Below are 8,894 nucleotides of genomic sequence, written 5' to 3'. Positions count from 1 at the left end.
TAAACAACTGTATTCACCACAAGCGTGCCATCATTCACTCACCTGAACGACTGCATTGGCCACAAGCGTGCCATCATTCACTCACCTGAACGACTTTATTCGCCACAAGCGTGCCATCATTCACTCACCTGAACGACAGTATTGGCCACAAGCGTGCCGTCATTCACTCACCTGAACGACTGTATTGGTCACAAGCGTGCCGTCATCAACTCACCTGACGACTGTATTGGTCACAAGCGTGCCATCATTCACTCACCTGAACGACTGTATTGGCCACAAGCGTGCCGTCATTCACTCACCTGAACGACTGTATTGGTCACAAGCGTGCCATCATTCACTCACCTGAACGACTGTATTGACCACAAGCGTGCCATCATTCACTCACACGAATGACTGTATTGACCACAAGCGTGCCATCATTCACGCACCTGAACGACAGTATTGGCCTCAAGCGTGCCATCATTCACTCACCTAACCGACAGTATTGGCCACAAGCGGGCCATCATTCACTCACCTGAACGACAGTATTGACCACAAGGGGGCCATCATTCACTCATCTGAACGAATGTTTTGGCCACAAGCGTGCCATCATTCACTCACCTGAACAACGACTATATTGGCCACAAGCGTGCCATCATTCACTCACCTGAACGACTGTATTGGCCACAAGCGCGCCATCATTCACTCACATGAACGACTGTATTGGCCACAAGCGTGCCATCATTCACTCACCTGAACGACTGTATTGATCACAAACGTGCCATCATTCACTCACCTGAACGACTGTATTGGCCACAAGCGTGCCATCATTCACTCACATGATCGACTGTTTTGGCCACCAGCGTACCATCATTCACTCACCTGAACGACTGTATTGACCACAAACGTGCCATCATTCACTCACCTGAACGGCTGTATTGACCACAAGCGGGCCATCATTCACTCACCTGAACGACTGTATTGGCCACAAGCGGGCCATCATTCACTCACCCGAACGACAGTATTGACCACAAGCGTGCCATCATTCACTCACCTGAACAACAGTATTGACCACAAGCGTGCCATCATTCACTCACCTGAACGACTGTATTGGCCACAAGCGTGCCATCATTCACTCACCTGAACGACAGTATTGCCCACGAGCGTGCCATCATTCACTCACCTGAACGGCTGTATTGACCACAAGCGGGCCATCATTCACTCACCTGAACGACTGTATTGGCCACAAGCGGGCCATCATTCACTCACCCGAACGACAGTTTTGATCACAAGCGTGCCATCATTCACTCACCTGAACAACAGTATTGACCACAAGCGGGTCATCATTCACTCACCTGAACGACTGTATTGGCCACAAGCGTGCCATCATTCACTCAACTGAACGACAGTATTGCCCACAAGCGTGCCATCATTCACTCACCTGAACGACTGTTTTGGCCACCAGCGTGCCGTCATTCACTCACCTGAACGACTGTATTGACCACAAGCGTGCATCATTCACTCACCTAAACGACTGTATTGGCCACAAGCGTGCCATCATTCACTCACCTGAACGACTGTATTGACCACAAGCGTGCCATCATTCACTCACCTGAACGACTGTATTGACCACAAGCGTACCATCATTCACTCACCTGAACGACTGTATTGACCACAAGCGTGCCATCATTCACTCACCTGAACGACTGTATTGGCCACAAGCGTGCCATCATTTACTCACCTAAACGACTGTATTAACCACAAGCGTACCATCATTCACTCACCTGAACGACTGTATTGACCACAAGCGTGCCATCATTCACTCACCTGAACGACTGTATTGGCCACAAGCGTGTCATCATTCACTCACCTGAACGACTGTATTGGCCACAAGCGTGCCATCATTCACTCACCTAAACGACTGTATTGACCACAAGCGTGCCATCATTCACTCACCTAAACGACTGTATTGGCCACAAGCGTGCCATCATTCACTCACCTAAACGACTGTATTGACCACAAGCGTGCCATCATTCACTCACCTGAACGACTGTATTGACCACAAGCGTGCCATCATTCACTCACCTGAACGACTGTATTGGCCACAAGCGTGCCATCATTCACTCACCTGAACGACAGTATTGGCCACAAGCGTGCCACCATTCACTCACCTGAACGACTGTATTGGCCACAAGCGTGCCTTCATTCACTCACCTAAACGACTGTATTGACCACAAGCGTGCCATCATTCACTCACCTGAACGACTGTATTGACCACAAGCGTACCATCATTCACTCACCTGAACGACCCCAGTTGGCCACAAGCGTGCCATCATTCACTCACCTGAACGACTGTATTGACCACAAGCGTGCCATCATTCACTCACCTGAACGACTGTATTGACCACAAGCGTACCATCATTCACTCACCAGAACGACTTTATTGACCACAAGCGTGCCATCATTCACTCACCTGTACGGCTGTATTGGCCACAAGCGTACCATCATTCACTCACCTGTACGACTGTATTGGCCACAAGCGTGCCATCATTCACTCACCTGAACGACTGTATTGACCACAAGCGTGCCATTATTCACTCACCTGTACGGCTGTATTGGCCACAAGCGTGCCATCATTCACTCACCTGAACGACTGTATTGACCACAAGCGTGCCATCATTCACTCACCTGAACGACTGTATTGGCCACAAGCGTGCCATCATTCACTCACCTGAACGACTGTACTGGCCACAAGCGTGCCATCATTCACTCACCTGAACGACTGTACTGGCCACAAACATGCCATCATTCACTCACCTGAACGAATGTACTGGCCACAAGTGTGCCATCATTCACTCACCTGAACGACTGTATTGACCACAAGCGTGCCATCATTCACTCACCTGAACGACTGTATTGGCCACTAGCGTGCCATCATTCACTCACCTGAACGACTGTACTGGCCACAAACATGCCATCATTCACTCACCTGAACGAATGTATTGGCCACAAGCGTGCCATCATTCACTCACCTGAAAGACTGTATTGACCACAAGCGTGCCATCATTCACTCACCTGAACGACCCCAGTTGGCCACAAGCATGCCATCATTCACTCACCTGAACGACTGTATTGACCACTAGCGTACCATCATTCACTCACCTGAACGACTGTATTGGCCACAAGCGTGCCATCATTCACTCACCTGAACGACTGTATTGGCCACAAGCGTGCCATCATTCACTCAGCTGAACGACTGTATTGTCCACAAGCGTGCCATCATTCACTCACCTGAACGACTGTATTGGCCACAAGCGTGCCATCATTCACTCACCTGAACGACTGTATTGGCCACAAGCGTGCCATCATTCACTCACCTGAACGACTGTATTGGCCACAAGCCTGCCATCATTCACTCACCTGAACGACTGTATTGGCCACAAGCGTGCCATCATTCACTCACCTGAACGACTGTATTGGCCACAAGCGTGCCATCATTCACTCACCTGAACGACTGTATTGGCCACAAGCGTGCCATCATTCACTCACCTGAACGACTGTATTGGCCACAAGCGTGCCATCATTCACTCACCTGAACGACTGTATTGGCCACAAGCGTGCCATCATTCACTCACCTGAACGACTGTATTGGCCACAAGCGTGCCATCATTCACTCACCTGACCGACTGTATTGGCCACAAGCGTGCCATCATTCACTCACCTGAACGACTGTATTGGCCACAAGCGTGCCATCATTCACTCACCTGAACGACTGTATTGGCCACAAGCGTGCCATCATTCACTCATCTGAACGACCCCAGTTGGCCAAAAGCGTGCCATCATTCACTCACCTGAACGACTGTATTGACCACAAGCGTGCCATCATTCACTCACCTGAACGACTGTATTGGCCACAAGCGTGCCATCATTCACTCACCTGAACGACTGTATTGGCCACAAGCGTGCCATCATTTACTCACCTGAACGACTGTATTGACCACAAGCGTGCCATCATTCACTCACCTGAACGACTGTATTGGCCACAAGCGTGCCATCATTCACTCACCTGAACGACCCCAGTTGGCCACAAGCGTGCCATCATTCACTCACCTGAACGACTGTATTGACCACAAGCGTGCCATCATTCACTCACCTGAACGACTGTATTGGCCACAAGTGTGCCATCATTCACTCACCTGAACGACTGTATTGACCACAAGCGTGCCATCATTCACTCACCTGAACGACTGTATTGGCCACAAGCGTGCCATCATTCACTCACCTGAACGACTGTATTGGCCACAAGCGTGCCATCATTCACTCACCTGAACGACTGTATTGGCCACAAGCGTGCCATCATTCACTCACCTGAACGACCCCAGTTGGCCACAAGCGTGCCATCATTCACTCACCTGAACGACTGTATTGACCACAAGCGTGCCATCATTCACTCACCTGAACGACTGTATTGGCCACAAGCGTGCCATCATTCACTCACCTGAACGACTGTATTGGCCACAAGCGTGCCATCATTCACTCACCTGAACGACTGTATTGGCCACAAGCATGCCATCATTCACTCACCTGAACGACTGTATTGGCCACAAGCGTGCCATCATTCACTCACCTGAACGACAGTATTGGCCACAAGCGTGCTATCATTCACTCACCTGAACGACTGTATTGGCCACAAGCGTGCCATCATTCACTCACCTGAACGACTGTATTGGCCACAAGCGTGCCATCATTCACTCACCTGAACGACTGTATTGGCCACAAGCGTGCCATCATTCACTCACCTGAACGACTGTATTGGCCACAAGCGTGCCATCATTCACTCACCTGAACGACTGTATTGGCCACAAGCGTGCCATCATTCACTCACCTGAACGACTGTATTGGCCACAAGCGTGCCATCATTCACTCACCTGAACGACTGTATTGGCCACAAGCGTGCCATCATTCACTCACCTGAACGACTGTATTGGCCACAAACGTGCCATCATTCACTCACCTGAACGACTGTATTGGCCACAAGTGTGCCATCATTCACTCACCTGAACGACTGTATTGGCCACAAGCGTGCCATCATTCACTCACCTGAACGACTGTATTGGCCACAAGCGTGCCATCATTCACTCACCTGAACGACTGTATTGGCCACAAGCGTGCCATCATTCACTCACCTGAACGACTGTATTGGCCACAAGCGTGCCATCATTCACTCACCTGAACGACTGTATTGGCCACAAGCGTGCCATCATTCACTCACCTGAACGACTGTATTGACCACAAGCGTGCCATCATTCACTCACCTGAACGACTGTATTGGCCACAAGCGTGCCATCATTCACTCACCTGAACGACCCCAGTTTCTCGAAAGTTCTTAAGCTTAACAGGCTTGAGTAGTTAATTTCAATTACCCAAAATACTTAAATAAATTTGATTTGATAAATGAAAAATGGTTAAATGTGATTTTCATTAAAACAATTCCCATTTAAAGTCGAAAACTTATTAAAGAATTTTCCAAGTTTCCAAGTTTTATCTTCAAACTAACTCAGTTCATGTAACATGACAGCATGAGCATGTGAAAAAGAAATACATAATAACAACGAGGCTGTTGTTAAAAGTTAACATTCAAAGAGAAGTACAAAGCAAATAAAACAGAGACATATGTTATACAATGCTTTATATGAATATGTCGAGAGTTATAGAGTTAAAGAAGAAACTATTACGCAAACGTAATGAGCTAAACTTAATCCTGTTAAAAGCAATTTAAGGAGTTGGAGAAATTTGGAGCTGCATTGTTTGTTATAGTGAGAGTCCAATGTGAAGACTTTTCTTGAATAACTTGCTTAACAACGATTTTATAATGCGGGCGAATAATTGGTACGGGCGACAGTGACCTCTAACCAGTGTCATGATTGTGATCAAAGATTTAAACCTAATCGTGTTTACAACGGTTCAAAAACACGATATGATTGATATGGGTATAGCATATACCGAAAAGTCAAGACAAAGGTGTATACATGCATAGTATAGTATTCCTTATAACAATGTGTTATGCTGAATTTTGGAAACAGGTCATCACAGAATCATTCTTAGTATTTTGATAATTATGTCCATACATTGGGAGTTATATTGTTAGGTATATCTGGGGGTTTTTGCAGTCAAACTCATTTTTCAAGTAACTGTAATAATAATAATAGTGTTATTGACAATGTGGTAGTGTTTATTTCCCTAACTTAATTATCAAGCACACTGTACACCAGAAAAAAAAACCAACAATAGTCTTGTTACAAGCAGGTATCATTAGATTCGGCATTCCGTTTCCGCAGTATTTTTTCAATCGTCAACATCCACGCACTTAACAAATCAAAACTTTAAACATTAAATCTGGGAGTCCAATAGCCCGTTGCGGTGACGCCGCCCATTCCGATGCGTGCAAGACGTCCCCTCTCCACTAACGATGACGCCGCCAAGGCCGAGGCATACTTTATGTCCACTCTCCCAGACGGAGGCGAACCAGACGCTCCCTCTCAAGTTACGGTGGCGCCAGCCAGGACGAGGCGTATAAGACGTTCCCTTTACAGTAACAGCGACGCCGCTTAGACCGATGGGGTACTAGTCGTCCCCTCCCCACGACGATGCCACCCAGGCCGAGGCCTACTGTACGTCCTCTCTCCAGTTACGGTGACGCCGCCGAAGCCGAGTCGTACTTGACGTCTCCAAATGATTCTCCGTTCGATGAAAATGGTTCGACCAACTTTCTCAGTGGACGTCGAGAGACGGAGTGTTTTTTCGTTCAGTCATTTTGAATTGAGACCTTGATTTAACCGAAATACATTATATGATTTATCAGACAGTAGGGGTAGCATAGAGGTGAGATATGTGTTATTTTCTCGCCAAAACGTCTAAGAAACTCGTTAAAACAGCTTACTAACTCGTTAAAACTGTTTTGTGTCTCGTTAAGACTACTTACACATCTCGTTTACGCCTCTATAACACCGAAGACGGTACAAAATGCATATTTGAGTGCCGATCCGTGAGTTTTAGTGTGCAACTTCACTTTTTTTACCTTCATGAATGATAAAAAAAACCCACTTAATATCTGATTAGAAAAAATTTTGATTTCTATTTAAATGACGTCTCAATATTCTTTTTCGGTGTTATTTTTCCAGTCGGGAAATTGAAGCTAGTTTACGTCCGACCATGACCAAGGTTTTGACGTTATTTACTAGGCAACTAGGTGCAAAATTGGCAAACGACATTCAGCACAAACCTCAAAACATTACCTATCTCTTTTTTTCCCCTACTAGGTAAACCTCGCTTTAAACTATTTGGCGCGTAATATAAGCACATCTTCGACTCTGACCAATCGAAATTATATATAATCTTACATATGTATAAACTTATATTTTGATATGAACAGTAAGGCAATTCCCAGTTTCTTCCCTTGAAATCAGTGTATTATCTAATTGAGATGTTGATGTGTGTATCTTGAGTGGTCTCTGATAGGCTCTGCATGATCTGATAAGCTCCGCCTACTAGCTAGTAGTCAGCAAATAACATTATATTTATGCATTTCAAGAACGATAGTTAGTTTTTGTTAAACTGTTGTACAGAATAAACTTGTTATACAAATCCCGTTTCGGGTCTGACTTACCGCTGTACATACACAAGTGTCTATTACTTTATGTTCTTATGCACAGAACATTACAGTAGCTTGCCTAGGTTAAATCTTATACATTATTAGAAACTAACAAGACATGCCTCGTTTTTTCTTTGACATCATCGTGTTATCTTAAAGTGATGTTGATGTATTGATCTTGTTTAATCATATTTTTAAAACAAACTAAGACAACATGCCTTAATATCATTTTGTTATCGTTAAGTCGTGTTGACGGGTGTACCTCGTCAATGCTTTATATTGTTATTCAATTGAAACTAAAAGTAGATCTCCTGTTCCTTCCCTTGATTGAGTTTCTATCGTAAAATGATGGTGATGTGTGTATTTTGTTTGCCTAATTAGTTAATAAAAACAAAAACCACATGCCTCGTTTCTTCCCTTCTTATCTGTTATGCCATGCCTCGTTCCTACCCTTCATAACTTTTACAACATGACTCGCTCCTTCCTTCATTTCTTTTACGCAATACCTCGTTTCTTCCCTTCATATCTTTTACGACATGCCTTCCCTTCATATCTTTTACGACATGCCTCGTTCCTTCCCTTCATATATTTAACGACATGCCTCGTTCCTTCACTTCATATCTTTTACGACATGACTCGCTCCTTCCCTTTTGTTTGTTCATGTCTGAAGCTTGCTTGGACTAAATCTGATATATCGATAGAATGCAAGGACATTTCTGCTTTTCTCCCATCATATCATTGATTTGTAGTATATATATATTAAGAGGACATGCTTTGTTCCTGAAACTACACGGACATGGATATATCCTTCTCTTGATATCAATCTGTTTTCTGTTAGTAGTTCCTAGGTTTAATTTAACATTTCGATAGAAACTTAAAATATATTCCGATCATTGAAATTCACTAAGAATTTTTTTCAGAGGCACAAACATCTACAAAAGTAAAATATCGTGCAGGTCTAGCACAGGGCTACGCGTTGCAGATCCAAAGTCCGTAGGTCCAGTGGTATGACATTTAACTATCAACCAAACACAAACAAACAACTCTTGTATATTATTTCACAGTCTACTGAGTCAGTGCTAAATCTTTTTACCTTCAGTGGCAAATTTGAAATAAGGGAAATCACTCTGAATTAAGTAAAACGTGAATAACAGTTACTGTGTCCTAATAACGCTGTTTTTCTAAAGCATCTAATCCATCTCGATAGAGAACTACCCCAATACGATCAAGAGACGCATCATTTACTGTCAGTTATTGCTTTTTT

This window comes from Mya arenaria, chromosome 10 (genome assembly GCF_026914265.1).
Source record: "Mya arenaria isolate MELC-2E11 chromosome 10, ASM2691426v1".
NCBI classification, from domain to species: domain Eukaryota; kingdom Metazoa; phylum Mollusca; class Bivalvia; order Myida; family Myidae; genus Mya; species Mya arenaria.
This window is presented reverse-complemented; position numbering follows the sequence as displayed.